Source organism: Castor canadensis, chromosome 8 (genome assembly GCF_047511655.1).
Source record: "Castor canadensis chromosome 8, mCasCan1.hap1v2, whole genome shotgun sequence".
Classification (NCBI taxonomy): Eukaryota; Metazoa; Chordata; class Mammalia; order Rodentia; family Castoridae; genus Castor; species Castor canadensis.
The window spans coordinates 115,502,070-115,526,262 of NC_133393.1; the positions used below are offsets into that span (position 1 = coordinate 115,502,070).

The following is a 24,193-nucleotide window of genomic DNA, read 5'->3' on the forward strand; positions in this document are numbered from 1 at the left end:
AGATAAAATGGCACAGTATTTGCATATGATCTATGAGCCTACTTCTATTTAAATGACCTCTAGATTATTTACAATGGCTAATACAATGTAAATGCTACATAAATAGTCTATAGTGCATTGTTTAGAAAATAATGACAAGAAAAGAAGTCAGAATATGTTTGGTACAGAAGCAATTTTTTCAAGTATTTTTGATCCATGGTTGGTTGAACAAGTGGATGTGGAATCAATAATTGCAGAAGCCCATCCTTATCATGATTTCTGTGTTTGTGAAAGCTTTACAATTGCTCAGCTCACCCTGCCTCGGATTCTTTTCTTTAAGCACCAAACACCACTTTAAAGCCTGGGAAACATACAAATAGAATTAACCTCCCTAAACCCTCACCCCTTAATTTTAGTTGTTCCTATAAACAGAAGTACAGAAAAGTATGACAGCTCATCCTGCATTATAACATGACCTACATGGATTGTGCATAGAGTCTTTTCATTATAATCCTGGCTCTAAAGAATTCCACAGACATTACAAGCAGAGAAAATTGTTTCTTAGTAAAAATAAACAAATAAAATCTTTCTTCAGAACATTTAGCAAACTTTGACTTGATCATGACGTTTTGCTCTTCTTTAATACACTTAAAATTCCTGGTCAATGAGAGCTTAACACACCCAGAACACTTAGCCCTCCCATCCAAGTAATATCAACAAGAGCCATCATCCATAACAGACTCATTATTATTAAATGGTCTGTTAAATATCTTAGTTATTCTTCTAACAACTACATGAGAAGGTTTTATTATTTCCTTCATTACAGAAAAAGGTACTGAAGCTTATAGAAGTTAAATAACTAAATTTCGAAAAATAAGTGGTAGTACTGAACTTGAATCAAACCCAGTCAAACTTCAGAGCTGAAATTGTACTTTTCAATAGCAATCTTATTTTGCTTCCCCAAATGTACCTATTTTACATATAAGTGAATATTTTTGTCTGCACTTTCTTGACTCTGCTACCTGGAAGTGTTTGAAATGAAATAGTCTTTCTACTGCCATTAAGCAATGAATTTATATGCCAATTTTTCAATGTGCAAAAATAAACTAAGTTCTAAAACAAATCTATTTCAAATTCAAATATTTTATTCTAATAAAAGATACATCTCTTCCCAAATTTATAAAATATTTATGCTGATCTCTATCTAGTTTCATTGCCTTTAGACATTTGTATAATTTAGTTTCAGCATCTTTGAAGCACAAGTAAAATATCTTTGAATACACAAAGATAATGGTTATTCTTTGGAATGTGAGTGAATTTCCTAATGTTATTGACAGTAATAATAATAATAATAATAATAATAAACATGTCATTAAACCTCACATCTAATTATGTCATATGTTTTACAAGTTCACTGATGGACAGTGTAAACAATACAATATGGTCCATGACACAATGGAAGACAGGTATTTTCCTAGTTCTATTGCGTAAACTGACATTTTATACAATAACTGCCAAAATGCCTAATTCCTTTGCAAATCATTTTTTATTGATTGCCTCTGGGGTGATTTTGGTTTTGTTAAATAAATTGAAAATTAAGTATGTAATAATAAAATGTATATTACAATAAAAGTATCTATCATCAATAGAATGTGTAGTGATTGGAAAAATATAATTGCTTAGGGCAAGTTTATATTTTACACCCACAGTCACATATGAACATCAACTTTTTTCACATTTCAAGTCAAAAGTATCACTGAATAAGCCCAGGAAATAGAGAGCTATATTCAAATTAGAAGCCAGACAGAGGGTTAAACAATATAATATAATGCATAATTAGGTCACAGAGTTTTGAGTCTGTTCCTCATGTGTTCTATCTTTTGGTCCCACTAGTATTAAACACTATTGCTACTGGCAGCCCAGCATTTTCTCCTTCAAGAGGAGAAATGTGCTATAGTTGGCACACCAACTCACTCTGGATTTTCTAAATTCCAGTTGACCCATGCTCTCTAGGCTGAGCTTTGGAGATGTGACTTGTTATCAAAGAGGAAGCAAGATAAAACACTGGGCCCAATTCATTTTAGGCCACTGACTTATCTGAATCCCTATTTGCAGAAAAGATACAACAAAGCAGCCCTAGTCTTCATTTTTCTCAGGAGTCTTGCTTGCTTTCGTCATTTCCTCCCTCCTTAGCTCCTAAGCAACATGGAATCAGCTCAAGTTCCTGTAATGTCTTCTGAAGCCTCTGCACATGCTCCAATGTCATACATCTGCTCCACTGAGTTAACAGAACAGAGGAAAGAAATGGAATGATACAAATATAAATATGACTTGCAGGCAGCTTCAATTTGTAAAGGCCTATGGTGGTTTTTAGTGGTGAGCTGCCCTAAAAAGTCATTCAGTCTGTGGATCAAGCTGGTTTTTAAATATGAACCACTTATACAATGACCCTCCTGAGTTAGCATTCCCTGTGACTTCCAAGTCTTCTCCCATTACAGTTAAACATGTAACTGTCCATAGTGAAGGAGAATTTAGTAAAGTCAGCCAGATCCCAAGGATTAGAAAAAGCAGTCATCCTGATATACCAGAAGCACTCTGGGCAAAGCAGCAGAGTTTCTGGATAGGAAGTTAGAAAGCCTCTAACATCCCCAGCCACAAACACATAAAAAGAAAGAAGAGAAAAAGGAAGAGGTCAGGGAACATCTTTATTTCAAGCTTTTGTAAATAAATGTTAAGGATTATTGTCCTTAGTGTTAGCTAGAACTTGGGCTAAAATGTGTGTGTCCTTTTAAACTCACCTCGGCAACCCATGTGTAAAGAATTTGAGATTATTACTTTGATCCTATTGTCCTAAATAAAGTCTGACTTACAAAATGAAATGGCTTTTTGCTGAATGAAATTGTGACAAGAATAGCAGCCACCATTTATTGAAGGGTCACCGCCTGCCAGGCAGGAATCTGAGCTCTTTATACATTAACAACCACCTAAGGTGTTACCAAAGTTATCACTATTTACAGATGAGAGACAGGGCTCAAAGGGACTAACCAGTTCATCCTCCCCTGTCAGAGCCTGGAGCAAGCATCCTCTCAGAAGCCTATCCCTGTGACCTCACTCCTTCCCGCTTCCTCAGTCAACACTCCTGCCTTACAGCGCCCCTGCACTGATACCTTCCTGCCATCCAGAAACCTCCAAACTATATTATGATTATTTGTCTACACATCTGTCTCTACAGCAATATTGAAAGGGAAGAAGTCTTATCTTGGGTTTTTGTATCCTTGTCACCTATTATGCTGCTTGATATGCCTCATACAGACTCAAGAAATATTTGTGGATGAATAAGTAAATGAATTAATGAATGGAGATACTAAACTTTTAGAAAGAGAAAACATTATAAGAACAGGACATAGTAGGGAAGAGAAATTTAAATAATGTGGGAGAAATTATCCAAAAGTTGTCACAACACTGACTTTGAATTTTATACAGGATACTGCGCTCTTTCAGTTCCCCAAGGTGTTGGAATAGTCAATAAATGCCACATGCTCCTCAAATAGAATGACACAGGGCTACAAGGTTTGGTGGGAGAATGCTGGATTTAAGAGTACAACTTGACTTTGAGACCTGGATCTACTCGCCTTGGGCAAATCAAGCAACCATCTGAGATACCTTTGCTCATCTGAGATAGGACCACTTACCCATACACCTAGCTCACATTTCACTTAGTAATTAAGCAAAATCAAACTGTTTATGTGAATTCATTTCATATGTGGAAATAATAATACAAATGTTAATGTCTACAATAGGTGGACAAAAGGAGGGACTTACCTCTCTGGCAAACTGAGAGACTTATGGCATGGGGAAGGTTGATGGAAATGACCTTCTAATAAAAACCCACTGTGTGCCAGACACTACGGAAGCACTTCATGTATGTGACTGCACTTACCCAAAGCTATTCCTAGGTTCGACTGAGAATTGGTGCCATATCTTATTGGCTATAAAACTATGATCTTTTCACCAACCCTCTGCTACCTTCATGAGATATCAGTTGTCCTTGTACAAATTATCTGTCAGTTTGAACTTATTTTGCCTGTCAGGATTCATCTGTTATTATAAAACCTACTGGCAGGCAGGGCATGATAGCATATGCCTATAATCCCAATACTCAGCAGATTGAGCTTGAGACTAGTCTGGGCTATATAGAGAGTCCTAGTTCAACTGGACTAATAGCAAGACCCCATCTCAAAAAAAAAAAAATCAAGAAAAGGGGTGAGTTTGTTCAAAGTACACTATAAGCATCTATGGAATTTTCATAATGAAATCCCCTTATGCTATTAATGTATGCTAATAAAACAAACAAAAAAACCCTTATAATCAGCCAGGTACCAGTGGCTCATGCTTGTAATCCTAGCTACTTGGGAGGCTGAGATTGGGAAGTTCCAGGCTACCCCATGCAAATAGTTCACAAGACCCCATCTCCAAAATAATTAGAGCAAAATGGAGTAGAGGTGTGACTCAAGCAGTATAGCTCCTCCTTTGCAAGCACAAAACCCTGAGTACAAATCCCAGACCCACCAAAAAAAAAAAAAAAAGAAAAATCCTATTTGGAATTTAGTTTATGAGACTAAGTCAGTCCTTTACTTGGTACTTAAAAGAGGACATAAATAACAGCACTCGGCCTGGCTTAAGCTCAGAACAAACAGAACTGACCTGATGGAGATCATGGTGTTCTACTACTGACAGATGTGACATTGAGTGTGGATCCCAGCTCTATAGCCTCAGGGAGTTTCCTTCATGCTACCCCACCACGCAGCCTTATCCCCAATCACAGACACTGCTCAAGGCAGACAGCTTGCCTTGGAGCAGGGAGCAATGAGAATGTACCATTTAATAGGCAGAAGGATGAGATTGAGAAAGGGACAATCAGACAGACAGACATGCAGAAGCTTAGTTGAGCATGTTCATTAATAAAGCTCATTGATCAGTGTGGGTCTCTCCAATGAGCCTGAGTGAGGAGGCCAAGAGCACCCAGAAGTGTTCTTCCCCAAAGCTGCCTTTCTCTAGAATGGAAATATGATAAGAGGTAAATAGAACAATTTTGGCTTCAAAATAGGAAGGGATGGGAAGATCTGTTGTGGAAATCTAGACTAATGAGAATTTATTTACTCTTATATTTACACAAATGGGAAACAATTAGAAGAGAAATTTTAGAACAAGATACACAGATGCCTAAAACTCTATTCAAAATATCAGTCCAATTTGGATATGGAGCCTTCCCTCAAAGGTCAAAGGCAAGTTCCTTAAAGGTCATCTAAGAGTTCAAACCAACTGTTTCCCTGTCTACACCCATGAGATATGTGAATGAACTTTTTCTGAACCAATCAACTGCCCTTTGGCTACTTCCCTTTAGCTAGCCAAACCTGAGGTCAGAATGTGGCTGAGTCTCAATGTTTTGGAAATGTCTGCTAGGCAATGCATGTATATTTATTAAACACCTACTATTTGCTAGGAACTGAGAAAACAGAACCTCTCTGGAGTTTCCACTCTTTGATAAAGATATAGACACAAAGTAGGTAAGCAAATAAGATATCCTATGATACTGATAAGCACCCTGAGAAAGACAAATTAGATGTTATGACAGCAGGAGGCCTTAAGTATGATCTGAGTGTTAAGAGGAGGCAGCAATGAGGTATGAGGATAGGTAAGAAACCCAAAAAACATGATAATATTTGATGTCCTCAATGCAAAGGAACTAATGCAGAAACTTTAAAGCGACAGAGGCCAATAGGAGAAAGGGATCAGGAACTAGAGAAAAGGTCAGTTCGAGAAGAATCAACTTAGAATGTAACACATATGTACATGGAAGCAATGCAAGGAATCTCCCTGTATAGCTATCCTTACAACTAGCAAAAATGCTTTGTCCTTTGTATTAATGTTTATACTCTCTCTTCAACAAAATTAGAGATAAGGGCATAACAGTTTCTGCCTGGAAGTGAGGAGATGGGGGAGACGGAGGGGATGGGGGAAAGGGAGGGGGCAGGGAGTAGGGGGAGAAATGACCCAAACACTGTATGCACATATGAATAAACAAAAAAAAAAAAAAAGAGGAGGCAGCAATGTGACATTCTAGGGAAGATCATGGCAGATAGAAGGAAACTGCACATTGTCCCCAAGTTAGTATGAGCTTGATGTGTCTATTCAAGAAGCAGAGAGAAAGCAAGGATTGACGGGAGAAGCAGGAATGAGTGGGAGTACAGAGAGGAAAGGCCAAAGAGGGAGCCTAAGATTTGAGGGCAATGTAGAAGGATCTAGATTTTATTCTTGGCATAACAGAAAGCCATTGGAGCACTGGACCAGAAAATGGCCTGAATAGAATTGCCTGCAGGTGAGCAGGGTAATCAGGGGGATCAATGGCTGCCATGAGAGATGAACACTAGTGAGATGCACAGAATCAACCCACTTTGGCCACATTAAATATGAACGCTTATTAGACATCCAAGAGATGTAAATAAGATAATTGAATATATGCTTCTGGCTTAAGAAAAAATTCTGGCCTGAAAATATACATTTGAGAGTTATTGTGAGCTGGTGAATCCAGCTAAGGAGGGAATAAAGAAAAGAAACAAAACTCTAGAAAACTCCATTATATGAAGCCTTATAGAGAGGATGCAACAAAAGAGGCAAATGGAAAGGTCATTATGGTGGAGAGTGATGATAAGGAAGCCTAGACAAGACTGTTGCCAACTGGGGAGATGACCAACAGTGACAAATTTTGCTAAGTAAGAGGAGGATAGCTAGCCACTAGATTATCAATATCCAGCCTCCATACCCCGATGTATGATCTGTTGCAGTAGAGTGTGGGGACACAGGTGACCTGATTTCTAAAGTCTTCGCACATTTTATGGCTCTATGATTTTGATGACATACTCCCAACTATAAACATCCCCGCCTTCACTTGTCCCTTAAGCAATCCTGGGGGCTCATTTTGCTTTCCTCACTTCCCCCACTAATTCAAAACAAATACGGATTTTCCTGGAAGAAAAAATAAAATGAATCAGTCCTCTGAATTTATCCCTAGATCTTCTGAAGATTCAGCAACAATTCTGCTAAGTGCCATAGGAAGGCCTTGTTAGAACCAAGTGTTTACGGTGTTTTCTCAGCTTTCACTGCATGAATTACCTCACTCAGTAGAAGAAAGCCTTGCAGGTCTGGTTTAACAGCCTCTCTTCAGCTCCAATTATAATCTGCCATAGATCATTCCTGGCATCATATCATTCTTTGACATGAATCAAGCAGCTTTTCAAGTGGAAGGGAGGTAATTTTATTAAATAAAAATCTACAGACTTACTATTCTATTTATGCAAAGCTCATTATGTATATGAGATTACTATTAGTTTCATGTCTTGAAAAAAATGAAGAATATGTGTCTTAGTTCATTAGGACAATTAGTTCATTGTGCTATAACAAAATCCATAAACTGGGTAGTTTACAAGTAATAGAAATTTACTCCTCACTGTTCTGGAAGACTAAGATCAAGGTGCCAGCAGATTTCGTGCCTGATGAGAGACCATTTCCTGGTTCATAAATGATACCTTCTCTCTGTGTGCTCACATGGCGGAGGAGCAAATGAGCAGCTACAGACCTCTTATATAAGGGCTCTAACTCCCTACATGAGATGATAGTGAATCTTTCCCAAATCACCTTCCTAATGCCCAAAGCCCACCTCTTAATACCATCACATTGGTGGTTAGGTTTCAACATATGAACTTAGGGAGGACACATTCAGACCACAGCAATATGTATACACACATGGATATGTACACATACATACATACAAACAAACTCACATACACTTTTAATCCTCATTGGGAATCTGATGCAGTAGTGCTTGAGTAGCAAGGAGGGCAATTTTGCTTCCTAGAGAGCATTTGGCAAGATACGGAGGCATTTTTTGGTCATCATAATGGCAATGCTACCAGTGGGTAGAGGCCAGGGGTGCTGCTAAACAGCCATGTGCAATGCACAGGGCTGCTCCCCCACAACAAAGCCTCTCCTGACCCAAAATGTAACGAGTGATGAGGCCTAGAAACACTGATGGAAGAGCAGGGAGCATGAAACAAATCGAACTGAATATTCCACAGCCAGTTCATGTGGCACAGCAATTTTATTGATCTGGCCAGCTCTGTTGATCTAACTGATCTATACTGTAATCACAGGAACGCTGAGAACTGTGGATGGGAGACACCAGCAATGATATACTTCACTAATTTACACAGCTGCCTGCGTGAGCTGATGTCCACAGAAAACCATTTTCTAAATTTAAAATGTCAACTTAATATATGTTACTCTAGTCTAGCTTTACTCAAACTTCATTAAATGAAGGGATCAGCCTCACCTTGTAGACTCAATTTTCTCTTTCCTAATTCAAATGGTCTTTGGATATCACCTGCTCACCCTGGGGCTCCAAGCAGGCTTCTTATAACACTGGCATGTCCCTCCTCCCTACAGGTCCCTAAGGAGACTTCTATCTGCCTCATGCCCAGGCAGGAGGGGCTAACCCAGCAATGCCAGGTGGGAGAACAAGGGATCAAAGTAAAATTATCAGCAAATACACAAAGAGGCTGGCAGCATCATATGGGAGCCATAATACCCTCTTCTTTCCTGAACTCAACAATGCAGCATTTGAAAATGCCCACAAGCTCTCTTTTATTTAAAAAAAAAAAAAAAAGCCTCTTAAGATTCAATCCCAGTTGAAAATTTAGCTGGCAATAAAAAGCCTGTCCAAAAACTCCAAGGTCAACCAAATACCTAGTCTTTTTTTACAGCATGACCAAGTTTTTTATCCTGTGCTTGGCAAGGAGGGGCTCATTTAAATAATATTTATATTGTATCTTAAACTAAACTTCAACCTAGAGAAAAAATAAAACTCAGCATCCATAGCAAAACCCTACAGAGCTGCTGGGTGGAGAAGGTTACCACAATCAGAGAAAAGGCTTGGGTTTCAATTTAGTTCTCATTTGCTCAAATGCCAAAGTAATTTTTCCATGAGGAGAATGAGGTCATTCTTCACAGAAAGGGATCACTGTCTCACAATTCATATGACCAGGAAACACAAGACCACATAATGAGAGGTCTCAGAAATGTGAACTAAATAAAGTGGACTTAAGATGACAAATCTGGATGTGATTTAAGCCCCACAGATATATTAACAGCTTACTGTGAATCCTTTGCTTTTTTCCAGAAAAGGGCATTCTCCCATACCAAGCCCATCTCATTCCACTGCCTCTGGTTGCATAATAATGGGGCTTTTCCAAATAAGCAACATGGCGACCTCAGTAGGCTGGTTCACCAGCACTTACCTGGAGCCCTAGGGGAGGCAAAGTAGAGGCAATGAGGTCCTAAAATGGATTAGGACTGTGCCCCAAGTTATTACAAATATAGAAATATGACAATACCATGGGGGGAGAAGGAAACAGAAGTGCCACATCGTCAACTGGTTTGTTTACATCTTGGCTTTTTATTGCCAATTCACACAGGGAGACCATGCAATGATAATCAAGCACACGGGCCACTCACATCCCAGCTTTGTCTTGTCCCAGCTGCTTCACTTTAGGAAAGTTCCATGATTCTCTGTGAATTCGTTTCTCCATTTTTAAAATGGTGAATAATAATGATAACGGCCACTTGGGACCCCTGTGATTGTTAAATTAATATATGAGTATGGGCTCAGCACAGAACACAACACTTAGTAAGTTTATGAATACTAATCACTTTTACAGAATATTTTCTGGTTCACAATTTGGGTTTAATGATTCCAAAAGAGCAAAATACTAGAGAACCTCAAAGATGACCTCATTGAGACACATTTTAGAAAATAAGAGCTCAAAAATTTTATGTGATATATCTGTGATTACATAGCTAGCCAGCAACAGTAGAAAATTAAAATTCAGGTTCCCTAACCCCTAGACCAGTGATCCTGGTGGGGACGAAGGAGGAGATGGTATCAGTGTTTTGAAGAAATATATTAATTTTCCTGTCGAGAAATTGTGGATGCATCCATGTAGTGGAGGCATGTCTTTTAAAGTCTACTTGCCTGAATTCATTTGGCCAGACCAAGTCTTCGTTACATGGGAAACAGCTGGTCCAGCCCAAACTTGTCACACAATCACCCCAAGCCTCTAAACAACCCATTATCAGGCAACAGCAGATTGGGACCATCTGTCACTGCAGGGCACATATGGCCCCAGTAGATTGTAGGAATAAGGTTATCACAAAAGTTCATTAACTATGCATCACTTTTCTGTGATAAGCTCTGAACAGAAAATGATCCTCCTGTTTTATCTCCAATCCTCTCTTTCCAGTGCTTAGAGATACCGAAGCCAAATAAATCAGAAGTCTTTCTGCCATGGCCCCTGGAAAATACCAGAAAGGGTTCCATTAATTTGCTTTCTTTCCCTTGGATGACCTTAAGTTTCTTTTTTTAAATTGTTTTTATTATTAGCATATAATAGTTATTAAGGGGGATACATTGTGATATTTACTTACGTGCTTACAATATATCTTAGTTAGATTTACCCCCACCATTGAGTTATTTTTAAAGAACTCATTCTCTTCATAAAGAATTCCAGAAGGAGGGAAGGTTCATAAATAGTACCTAATGCAACATAAAAGTTGAGTGCACTTTAAATATACATGAGAAAAGTAGAAAAACAGGGTGAGTGAGGTCAAATATTGGTGATAGACAGAATTGTAACAACAGAGAACATCAAGAAGGAGTCTTATAGAAAGATAACAAGTGCTGGTGAGGAAAGGGAACACTTGCACACTGCTGAATGTAACTTAATACAGCCATTATGGAAAGCAGTATAGAGGTTCTTCAGAACATTAAAAATAGAAAAACTGTCAGAGCTGGTGGAGTGGTGGAGCCACTGGTGGAGTTCAAACCCTAATACTGTCAAAAAAAGAACCACCATCCCACTACCAATTATATGTCCAAAGGAAATGAAGTCAGTATGACATAGATACTTGCACTCTCATGTTTACTGCAGCATTACCCATACTAGTCAAAATATGGATAAGTATCCATCAACAGATGGATGGATAAAATATATGGAAAAAAAATATGTATATATATAATGAAACTCTATTCAGTCATAAAAAGAAGAAAATCTTATCACTTGGAGCAACACAGAGGAGCCTGGAGATAATTATATTAAATGAAATAAGGCAAGCACAAAAAAGACAAATACCATATGAGATCACATTTCAGTTAGATAGGAAGAATATGTTCAAGAGTTCTATTTTGTACTATATGATGTCTATAGTATAACAAAGAATTATTTGTTAAAAATCAATGAGTAAGCCTGGTGTGGTAGCACATGTCTGCAATTCCAGTGTTTAGGAAGCTGAGACAGAGGGATCATGAGTTAAGGTCAGCCTGGGTTGCATAGCAAGACCCTGTCTCAAAAAAGATGCACTGTAAAAACACAGGTTCCTAGGCTTCACCCCCAGAGATTCTTACTCAGTAAGCTCTCAATGGTTCCTGTACACAGCCATGATGGGAAACACTAGCCAAGAGAATAACATCTAAACTTCTTTGCATGGTGTTTGAAGCCCAGCTTATTCTAGCTCCTATCAACTTCTCCCACCTCATCTTTCGGCACTCTCTCGCTTATGGTCTTTCTGTACATGCTGTTCCTTATCCCAGGAAGGTACCAACCCCACTGAGCAATTTGGTGAAAGTGTGAGTTTTCTCCACCTCTCTCCCTTACACAGTTGGTGGCCTTTCCCTGCATCACCTCTGTACCTACCTCCCATCTTAGCTCATGGCTCAGTGGTATGTTTGAAGCCATGGACCTAGGCTGACTCACTTTAGAATCCCTAGTGTTAGCACAGTGCCCCATTTATCAAAAATATTCAACAAATGTTTGCTGAATGAATAACCCAATGTGTTTCCTTTCAGCTCTAGCTGCCAAGAAACACAGAGCCAAATTCAGTTCCCAAGTATAGTAATTAGCTCATCCCAGGTGCCTGGTAACATCTGCTCCCTGCTTCTTTGAGACGGTCTCTGTTCTCTTTTTAGCCATAATTGACCCATTTCACATTGGGTTTAATTTTGTATGCTTTTTTTCAGAACCTTTTGAAGGAAGGTGGAGTATAAAATTCTAAATAAATCAAGAGATATATCAGTTCCTCAAAAGATACCTGTGTTGGTAGAGCACAGGAATAAAGGGAAAACATTACTGACAAATACGCTGCACTTCTGAAATCAAATGACTGATATTTCCTTACTCTTAAGTGGATAAAAATTTAAAACTATGAGGAAATACCACTTTGGTGAATGTTTAGAAATGTGACAAATAGTTATTGAGCATCTACATTGTAAAGGTACCCTGGGTGACATTGGTGAAAAAGACATGGCTATGATCCCAGGAATCAAAGGGCTTACTGTGTTGTAGGTTAGATGAGACTTGTATTTAAATACAGTCTTACAGATTAGAAAGTGTTGATATTTATACTAAGGATGCAAGAAGACAGAATTTCTATCCAGTAGGGTCAGAGAAGGCTTCACAGAGGTCTTACAATCTGACCTAACTTTAATGAATAAGATTGATACACATAAAAGATCAGACAGAGGCAATCATTCCAGAACAAAGAAATATTGAGAATGTAGGCCAAAGCATGGGTTGACTGGATAATATTATTGAATATAAAGAGCTCTAACTCTGCACCAAGCATTATATGACATGGATTTTTTTTTCATCTTCAAATAACCCTATGGGATAAGCAGATAAACTGACCCTTAGAAGATAAATAACTTGTCCAACGTCACACAGCCAGCACATGGTAGAGATGAGATTCAATCCAAGCCAACTCTAGGGCTTCATGTTCAAACTGTTGTGGACACTTTTTTTTTTTTGAGACAAGGCCTCACTATGTATCCCAAGCTGGCCTCAAAAATGCAATCCTCTAGCCCTCAGCCTCCCAAGTGCTGGGATCACAGGTATGGTACAGCTGAAACTAATTCAAGGAATAAAGATTTATACCTGTGAATGATGGAAGATGAGACCAAAAGATAGTCTGGGGCTTGATAGCAAAGACTTCAAAGCCAGGACAGGGACTCTGACCTTGGCTCTGTTGGCAATTAAAAGCAACTTAATAGGAGGAATAAATGATATATTTAACAGGTATTAAGTGCCTACTGAATGAACTAATAAATGAATTAACGAATAATTTTTAGAGTAGATTAACCTAGCAGCAACCAGCATGTATAATAGGTTGGAAGAGAGATATATTGAAACAACAAGACCAACAGAACAGAAAAAAAATAAGGTGTCAGGGGCCTGGGTAGATCAGTACCCATAGGAGAGAAAAGAAAGAACAAACATGGAGACTGGTCAGATAAAAAGTATTGTCATGTTCCTGAGCACCCGCAAGGTCAGTGGTGTAAAGAGCCAATGAAATAATGAGGACTCTGGAGGGAGGTCAAGGAGGAAAATCAGAATTATGAGTCATGCACATAGAGGAAATCATCAAAACCATGACTGAAGAAAACTGCCAAGACCAAGTATATAAACATAGAGGGGCCTTACACATAACACTGAGAAACAAAGTAAGGAGACTCAGAAAATGCCAGATGGTGTCAATGAAGTCAAGAAGAAAGGCATGTTTTTAAGATGAAGGGAAATTAAAGGAGAAAAGTGGGCAGAAATGGCTTTGAGAAAGAGAACTGATGAAAGGTTATTTGATCCATTAAATAGGAAGTAACCATTAAGGGAGGTGATGGTGAATGAAAAGGAAAACATCAAGCTGTTGAAGACTGGTGAACACTAATAATATATAATACAGGCCAGGGATTGCAAACTCAGATGGAAAAGACCAGACAGATAATGTGCAGGCATAAAACAGGTGAGTGTAAGATCATGCAGTTCTCTGGCCCTATCTTTCACTTCCCACATTTGACTCAGGCATTGGTGCAGAAAAAATACTTCTTTTTCTAAGAAAAACAAGAGTGCAAGACAATGATAAAGATTAACAGATGCTTTGTCTCAGAGTTGGAGACAACAGGGAATGGTGGGGTCTGTGGTAAACTGGAGAATGCACAGCCCATCATGAGGCAGAAGCAAAAGCACAGTTGCAAGAGACCAATGTTATATGAGAATGCAGGCCCAGTGTTGTCTGTTCCCCAATATGTAAGGGACAGAAAAATCCACTAATTTTTTAATGGTAGAGAAAAAATGTTATGGGCCAACAAAAGAGGCTTCAGGCATACTCCAGCTTATTATCTGGCAGTCTGAGATGTCTTCATGAAGTCTGGCAGTGAAAGAATGAGAAAAGTAGAAAGGTGATTTGACAGATAAAAGTGAAAGACTTTTGTTTGTCTGTTTGTTTTAGGATTATGAAGAACTGAGTCCTTTCTTAGTTTTGTTTTTGTTTTGTTTTAGTTTCAGTATATTTTGCAGGAAATTATCCTAATGATCAACAGGAAGAAATGAAGAGATTTGAAGTTGCATGAAAGTGAATGTAAATTTAAATTATAATGGTTTATTTTGTTGTATTTCAGTATGCTCTTTTTATAAATTATAATCAAGGAGAGAAATCTCTGTTAAATACAGTGCAGAATTAACTGATCAACAAGAAGTTTCATATGAAACATGCTATTGTTACCTTCCATCATAAGGAGGCAGTTCCTGTAGGAGGCTGACAGTCTACAGGTTAAACACACCCCAATGTTAGCCAAAATAGTTTCATTAGTAAAACAAGAGCCCCTATGCTTTGATGTGCCCATGAGATTGTCACTACAGATACAGGACATGCTGCTGATCAGCTCCACCTCTCCTTTCAACTTAGATTTGGCATTCAAAAGTCCTAAGTTTCTTATCCCATGGAAGCTGGTCAATGTCTTCAGTGTACCCCCTCCAAAAATAAAAAGCCAGAAATGATTCAATTGTCCTGGTAAGGCTGTCAGCTCTTATCCAGGATGGCTTGATGAAGAGAGGTAAAGAAAAAAGAGAGTGCAGATAGTCTCTAGATTTTGAGGCCATGCCATGTGTGTCACAGGATGATCCTGAAGTCATGTGCACTCCTGTCTCCAGATAAACCCAAGGTACATTCAAGTTGAATAAACTGTCAAATTAGTTTTTATATATTTTTCCAACACAGTTACAGGAAGACTGAAAAAAAGGAAGAAGGAAGGGAGGGACAGAGGGAGGAAGGGAGGGAGGAAGGGAGGAAGAGAGGGAGAAAAGGATATCTGGAAGGTATGTTTTTCAAATGTCTTTCCAAACTCTTTAAAGGAAGAATTTCTCTCACATACGTCCATGCTCTAAACATTGACTTTCTCAGAGGCTCTCAAGGATCCCACCCTGTATACTCAAACTAATTCTCCATTACTCTCAAAGAATGTCCTTTTCTCCATAGGCCATCTTCCCCTGAAGGTTGATATCCTATAAATATACCATCTATTTTTTATTTATCAATTATTGATAGAATACATGGTGTTTGCCAGGCTCCAGGTGATGGGGATTAATAGGGCTGTATGACGTTTTTCACTGAGGTAAGTAAGGTCGTTGCCACGTTTCATTCTGCTTCTACCGACATCCTGCTTCTCTCCTCCGCAGGAATGCCCACTTACTGCTCTCTGCCCGAGAAGTCTCCCCAACCCTCCTTTCCCCAGAAATCTCCCCTATATATTACTCATCGGGTCACTGACCTCTTCTCTGAACCTTGTCAACTCCTAACCCTGTAAAAGTAACACAGTATTTAATGATATACTGCCTTCTATCACCTGCTCTTGTCTTATGAATACTGACTTTGTCTCTCTAGCTAGGCCACAAAGCCCTGAGGGAAAGCAATATGTCCATTACTTCTTCTCTGTCTTCCATGTGGTCTAATATATGATTCAATGCATTTTTAAATGACTGCATTTGACTGATTATTTTTCAATGGAATGTAACAGTAGTACATTTGCCCTTTGTGTTGTTTCCTATGGCTGCTGTAACAAACTACCACAAATTTGGTGACTTGAAACAACAGGGATATAGTCTCTTTTATTGTGGAGACCAGACATCTGTATCAATAGTACCACTGCGCCAAAATCAAGGGTCAACAAGGACATACTCCCGTGGGAAATTCTAGGGGAAAAATTATTTCTTATTTTTCCCAGCTTTTGGTAGCTGTCAACACTCCTTGGCTTGTAATGACATGATCCAATCTTTGCCTCTATGATCATATTGGTTCTCCTCTTCTGTCTGTTCCAGTCTCCCTCTGCCTCTCTCTTAGGACGACACTAGTGATTGCATTTAAGTTCCTTCCAGATGTTTCTGGATAATCCCTGCATCTCAAAATCTTGACACTAATCACATTTGCAAAGACCCTTTTTCATGTAAGGGATCATTTAAAGGTTCCTGGAATTCGAAGTTGATATCTTTGGGGGCCATTTTTCATCCTCTACACCCACAGAGTTAGGCCTTTTGATTTAATAAGTTGATAGCAAACAACCAAATAAAGTCAACTAAAATCATGAAAAATATTAACTATTTTATGCAGGGATTTCTTATCCAGGAAATTCATACATACAATAAACAGTCAAAAATCAAAAAAACATTCAAAATAGGTATCACAGGGTCTACCAGTTTACAGGACATCATTGAATTCAAATAGTTTAAAGGATATACTGTTGTGAATGCAATAAATCCACGTAAGTCAAAAGCATTGGTATCCCTTTTGTAATATGTCCTACAGAATCAGAAGAAAATTATTTCAAAGTAAGATATCTGGAAAGACCATAATCAGGTTGATATTTTTCCTAGGGAAGCATTTGCATAGTGGCATTCAGTCACAAAAAAATCAATCTGAAACTGCAGGTAAATATAACATTTATGCCCTTTATCAAAGTGGTACAATTATGGACAGTTAGATCACAGACTTGGTTTGTTCTGTGTAGACTAGACCTCCCTGTGACCAGAGAATGACTGAGTTACTGGGGTTACTACCTGTTCTGAAAGCTTAAGTGCAATCCCTAAGAAGATGAAAGATTCATCCTGAAAGTAGAACTGTGAAGGAAAATTATAAGTCTGAATTGAGTTTTAAAAAAGACTGGTGAAAAAAACAGTGAAGTTCTAGTTTTTAAGGGTTTGAGTGGTACTGGGTTGAGTTGCATTACAATAATTAGATAATATGCAAACACAGAGATAGTTTGAAAAGTCCTGCTCCATGTATAGGAAGAGACAGTGAAAAACAGCAGGCAGCAGTCAACTCTGAGGCCCAGGAACCTTCTATGAAGAAGGTACTGCTGATCAAACCAAGCTCACCAATCTATCTTTAGTTGAAATGTTCTTTTAGTTGACTTTGTCAATCTTGTTAACATTTTCCATAGCAGGACTTGGGTTTTCTCAGTTACTACCTTTATTTACAAGGTTCTTGTGAAAGAATTCCATTCATGGTGTAGAATAAAAACATAAATCCCTGGGGGTGGACACCTAACCATGGGCCACTCACTCTGCAGATTTCCAGTGAATTGGAGCCCAGGTGCCCATCTGTAAGAGCTCACACGTCTCATCTTCATGTAGACTTTAATCATTTTCACATCATAACATGTCAACTGTTTATCTTCTCTCTTTAAGCTCTTTCTTGGAGCCAGAAACATAAACATCCTTCATGGAGGCAGCTTTGTTTGTCCAGACTCTGTCCTCTGGAAAAGTTATGATCAGCAGGAAATGAAAACAACCAGCATCGCTTTTGTTTTCATTGATTTTGGTGACATTTTGAAAATGGAGCAGTGAAGCCAAACCAAATCCCAGGCCTCATTCTGACCAAAATCCAAAATGAGGAACTTCACACGGAACATTCAAAACTCAATTGTGTCCGGCTACAGCTGAATGAAAAGCTTAGATTAAAACTGGCAACGATTTACTTCCTACAAACATGCTTTGTTCCTGGCTAAGTTGTCAGCTCATAAAAAAACATCTCTGTACAAGCAGCTGTCTCATTCAAGACGCTGAACACTTTCATGGTTGTCAATACAAATGTGTTACACAGAATGCAGTCCAGGACCCTTGCTCTAAAACCCTTGCCCAAAGTGTGGGCCTCCCCGCTTTGCTGGCGTGCCTTTCTTTTAATTTGATGACTTGCATTTTCAATAAATGGTTATAGAAAATGTCAGACTCGTCATGGAATCCCCTCATTCAGTTTCTCAGAAGGCTGTTTGTAGGAAAAGCCAGCCCCAGAGGCAAAACAGAGGAAGTCTCTGAAGTTTCCAATCCTTAATCCTAGCTCCTACTCTTAGCTGCTCTGGGCTAATTTAATCTTTATATCTTCAATTTTTTTCCTTAGTGAGTTGAATAACTTGCAGTAACAATACTGAGCTAGTTTGCTAGAGAGAAGGCAAAGCAGAATTACTGCAAACCATTTTGCAACTGGAAGGCAGCTGATGAATAACCATTATGTTTTTCCCAATGAGCCAGTAAGTAAATCAATGACACATTGGAGGTATCTTATTATTTCCTGTATTATTTAGAGAGGTGCCATCAACTCAGCCTCAACATGAGCAGCAATATACACCAGTGGACAGACTAGAAGGTGGGCAGGAACTGAAAATATGGATCTCCCTTCACTTTAATCCTTCCTAGCACTGTTTTATTCACATTCCTACCCTCACCTGGAATACCTGCTTCTTTTCTCATCCCATTCTGCAAGTCTTCTCTGAGAACAAGACATCATCCATTCAAAGCTCAAATTCTGTTACGGTATATTGTATTAGCACTGAGCTAATAGAAAACTCAGGAACTCAGAATCTATAAACAGAATTCTCACTTCTGGCATGCATTAGCTGGGTGACTGAGGATATGCCACTTACCATCTCTGAGCTTCAGTTCACTCAATTATTAAAAAGGGGTGCCCTGTTCACAATCCTTCAGATCCTCCAGAGGCCTCTCCCATCAGTTCTTTTGAGTGTGAGGTCAAGTGAAGGTTGAAACACTGCAGTTGCCTTGTGGTGGTCAGGGTCTCTGTGGACTATCTGACCAGAGCCTTGGATTCATTCCTGACAGAGCAGAACATATAAGAAATATCTTAGAGGGCCAAAGACATTAAAACCCATCCTTTGATCATATATTATGTAGTAGGTATGATTTCATACTTGCTACGGGCTGAATTTTATCCACCCAAAATTCATATGTGAAGTCCTCATCTCCAGCAGCTCCAAATGTGACTGTATTTGGAGACAGCAAGTTTAAGGAGGTGATCAAGGACAAACGAGGTCATTATGATAGGTCCTAATCCATATTTCTGGTGTCTTTATAAGAAGAGGAGATTAGGACACAGCCACGCACATAGCCACTCGTGTGAAGACATGGGGAGAAGTTTCCATCTGTAAGCCAAGGAGAGAGGCTTCAGAAGAAACTAACCAGCTAACACCTTGATCTTGGACTTTTATAGCCTTCAGAATTGTGAGAAAATAAACGTCTGTTGTTTGAGCTACACAGACCTTGGTACTTTGCTATGGCACCTCTAGCAAACTAAACACATGTTCATTGAGGTCCTTATCCTCAAAACCATCCACCCTGAAAACATACACAATCTATCACTTAATAGACTTTGTCTTTGGTTTTAAACACAAACAAGAGATGGCTTGCTGAGTTTTATATTTATTTTCATTCCAATTAGGCTCTTTCTTCATTCCTTGTCTTCCAAAGAACAAGTCGTGAAAAGGAAAAAAATTCATCATTTCCTGCTTCTATCAGTCAGGACAAGTTAGGTTATGCTACAGTAGCGATCTGAATTTTTAGGGAGGAGGTTAACAATTAGGAGGTGTGGCCTTGCTTATACCATCAAGTACCTTTTCTACCTTCCAGAGATTCTTCTTATTTCCAGGATTCCACGCCTGCCTGGCCATGTAGGCTTCTTAGTATACTATACTCTGTGTATTCCTTTTCTTTCATTCTCTGTCACTCTTTCTTTTCTGAAATCCTTTCCTGACCTCAGAAGTCCAAACCATAGGCTAGCAAATGAAGCCAAATAAATTTGATTCGTGAAATAAAGATGAATTCATTTTTTTCCTCAGTGTTAATGAATGACATTGGCATTGTCTCCTCTGTGCATAGGGAAGCAAGCCCTGGAAAAAGCAAGTTTCTCACAGATGTCTCATGCTACCTTCCACTGTCTCCCTCCAATTTTGCTGGACTGGAGGATGAAGGGGAAGAGCAGTAGCAGCAGCAGACATCCCACCTCCCTCCCTTCCCCACACTGCACAGTGGATGAGAGACTTAGGGCAAAAAGCTGGGTAAATTGAGTAACTAACCCTTTTAAAATGAGGCAACAAGGGGAGCTCTGGCTAGGCAGGAGCTCAGCCAGCCTCTCCTCTCCGGTGACACTGATGCTGTCCTTGCTCACCTCCAGGCACTCACAGGGGAATGAGACCCATACTCCCACCTGCATGGATGTCACACCCAGTTCTCCCCAGCAGAAGTCTAGAAGCATTTGATGGCAGTGTACTATGTTTGCTTTGATTATAAAGCAAGGTCAAGGGCTCTCCTGTTTTATTAACATTTAGATGAGTGCCCTGGGCCATTCAGCATAGCCAAACCAAAACTAAGAAATATTATTTAGCTTTTTATGATCACAATTGAAAATTACTGAAATTGTTAAAAGGATCTATGTGGCCTTTTACATTTGTATCACCTTGTACAATTTAGAAAACACCTTGGTATACATTTTAATTTAATCTCTTTAAGAACCTAGGGCAATTTTTCATGTTACTGATGAAAATGTGAGGTTTAGGGAAAGTAAATGATATATGTCGTCAAATTGCTACAACTATTAAGTGACAAAATTGGGAACTTCCCACACGTCTTCTAAAGCCTCTTGTTCTGTGATAGATAGCAGGCTTTGAAATGTAGAGATCCAAGAAATACCTGTGCTACGCCAGGTGCGGTAACGTTTGCCCCAATGCATTCTGATATAAATTCTATAGCAATCCTGCAACAGACTGAAAAATTTATATTTATCCAAATATGTGTTATTGTGTGCAGAAGGCTGGGGAAGAGGGTGGGTGTGGTAATGTATGAGTCCAGAGAGAAAAAGACAATTAGACCAGTGTTTAGCATTCTCACTTAACATATAATAAAAAAGAGGTGGAAAATAAAAAGGATAAGTGAATAACTAATAGAGAAATTTAGGTAAAGCCACAAGTCAAATCTAATAATATTTTACTTCATAGCAGATGGATGAATGGAAAGAAGGATGGATGGCAAATCCGCTATCAACCAGGAACCTACCAGGGAATTTCCTCTTCCAAAAGCAATGACTTAATTCACCAACACCTGGCTGAACTCTTTTGCATTCTAACATCTGTACCTTTAGTAAAAGGAGGCAATGGAAGGTGCCCCAACGAAGACCTGAAAATACTGACACACAGATGCAAAAGTACCAGTGGGCACTGCCTCCCACGGAGACAATTACAGCAAAATAGTCCAAGTCTGAAGGAATTAACCTCATGCCAACTGAAGGAACAGCTTAATAACTCCTCTTGTCAGAGATTTTTTCCAGATGAAAGAACTAAAGACAGGCTCAAGTCAGAAGAACAATAAAGCAGGTAAAAACTAGTATTGAACAAAGACGGAGACCCATTCTTGTGATTGGCAAGCCATTGGTCACGGTTCAGCAGGACAGTGAGCTGGTCCCTTTCCCTCTATGACTCACAGGATTCTCTTCCAGAAAGACTGTACTGCCAGGATGTGAGTAGCTAGCTCAAATAATTGCAGGGTGCTCACTGCCACTCGGGCTCTTGTTTCCGTAGAGATCACATCTCTCCATAATCAGAGGAGTGTTTTCATAGGATCCAGCCAAAGAGCCCATGTCTTTGACAATTTAGGCAGGAAAAAAAAAATTAAGGGGGTTTTGAGATGTAAGTATAGGAAACAAAGATTCTGGTGGAGATTGTCGGATCTTCTGAAAGGGGAATGTAAATGTAAATATAATAGCTGCTATCCCAGGGTTAAGGGTCTGACTGCCTCATCTCAAAGAATCCTCACAAGAACCCCATGAGATAGGTAAGAGTATCACCCACATTTTAAAAATGAGGAAACTAAAACACAGAGAGGTTAAGTAAATTGTCCAAGTCCAGACAGCCAATATTGATGGAGACAGAATGCAAACGCAACTGTTCAAGCCACTAAAGCACCAGTGCCCTACAAAGCCTGCCCTTAGAAGAACTGGGGCAACACAGGCAAAGGGATGCTTATTTAAATGATACCTTTATTCAGTAATCTTCTCTTGCATAATTATAAATAATCTCACATTCTAGTATTCATCTTTTTCACAAATCATAAAAGTTCTTCATCCATCAGGCCCTCCTAAAATAGTCATCTCATCCTAGAAGGCTTTCAGATTCATTTTCCTGGTATTTAGATGCCTCAAGGGCAATTCATTCTCTTTCCCGAGTAGTGGGAGCCCACTCAGAATCAAGTACCTCATAAGGTGATGCAAGTGCAAACCTGTTTTAAACCGCTACGAATAAATGATTTTATCTATGTAAACCAACAAACCACAATCCAGCAACTCATAGATTTTTAGTTACTATGCTGTATTGAGAAGCACTTCAAAAGTCAAATTTAGCTTTGGCCTAATTTTCCCCAGTCTGCCACACTCACCTAACCGACTAATATGACTTCAGCTACAACAATGGTGCTTTATCTTGAACTAGAGGTTGGAAACCTTTTTCTATAAAGGCCCAGAGAGTGGGCTGTGTGTGGTGGTTCATACCAGTAATCCCAGCTACTCAGGAGGCAGCGGCAGAAGGATTTTGTTTTGAGGCCAACCCTGCAAAGTTAGCTCCATACCCTATCGCAAAAACAAACTGAAAACAAAAGGGCTGGGAGCCTGGCTCAAGTGGTAGAGCACCTGTCTAGCATGTGCAAGGTCCTGGTTCATTTCCCAGGAATCCCCCCCCCAATAAAAAGACCCAGATAGTAAATATGTTCACTTTTGATGGTCAGAGCCTCTCTGTCACAACTACTCAACCTCACCATTTTTGCACAAATGCAGCCACAAACAATATGTAAACAAATGGGCCTTGCTAGTTTCCAATAAAACTTTATCTACAAAAACAGGTGTCAGGTCAGATTTGGCAAACAGATTAAAGTGTGCTTACCTCCCAAACCCTGTCCCTGACCAAAAAAAGACCCAACACGATATCCATACCCATTCTAGTCTATTACCATCCCACCCCAAGATCTTGGAAGGCTTTTAGAAAGTCACAGATCTGTGAATAGTGATTAATTACTGTAGCACCACTAACCACATCAGAAATTAATAGTGAACTGCCAAAATAACACCATAGTCACTGAATATGAACCCTCACACTTAATGCCGCCCTTCCCCCTTCCCCACCTCTTCTATGACATTTATCACAATAGAGGAAAAAAGTAATTATTTATTTTAGCTTTAAATTTTATGTTCAAATTCTGCCTTTTAGATAAAGGCATATTTTATATTTTTCACTAGGGAAAATAAAGGCAAAGCAACCCTTACTGAAGGTGTTTGCTGTGTGGCATTTTTAGTCATGGTTGCCAGGAAAGAAAGATCTTGTTTAATATCAGATGTGCCATCATCCTAGTTTTAGGGCCTATGATGAAGGAGAAGAAAGAGTCCTGATCGGTACTCTTTCTTCTACAGCACCCCGCTCTCCTCTTGGTCCTAAGTGAGCCTCTTGGAAATGCAGAATGGAGAGAAAAAAACTAGTAAGGGCTGAGGAAATGGAATGGCACAAGCAATGACAAGAATTGTTCACTCTACAAATTCAGGACTTTTTTTGCTCTCCATCCCTGTTTTCCCATCTTTCTGGATGACAGAGAAGGCAGAAGATTCTGCTAGGACTCTGTAGTTCAAGCAAGAAGGAAGTAGACATGGCATACTAAGTGAGGGGACCTGCACCTGTGGACTGGCTAATCTACCAGGACCCCGATCCTTTGCCTGCAGGGTCACTCCCAGACAGTCTATGTGGAGACAGCAGTTCCCAGACTATTTCTATAGATTCTCTACTTCATTTGCATCTATTTTCCTTATTTGTCAATTTCAGTAAACACTTTAATTAATTATATATTTTAAAGTGCTTCATCATGTGCCGTATAGAGAAAGGGTACAATTTTTTAAATCAATGAGGGGAAAAATCACTTATAGGGCTCATCCGCTGGAACATCTGGTGTTTCACATATATAATAGA

General features: G+C 39.2%; 1 long non-coding RNA gene across 1 annotated transcript in view; it reads right to left on the reverse strand.

Annotated features, from left to right (window-relative positions):
• Nucleotides 1-24,193, reverse strand: part of LOC141425553 (uncharacterized) — a 252,486-nt gene that overhangs the window by 143,701 nt on the left and 84,592 nt on the right. The window contains exon 3 of the long non-coding RNA XR_012450526.1: nt 18,830-19,015. This is a non-coding gene — a long non-coding RNA (uncharacterized lncRNA). The remainder of the gene's footprint in view (nt 1-18,829; nt 19,016-24,193) is intronic.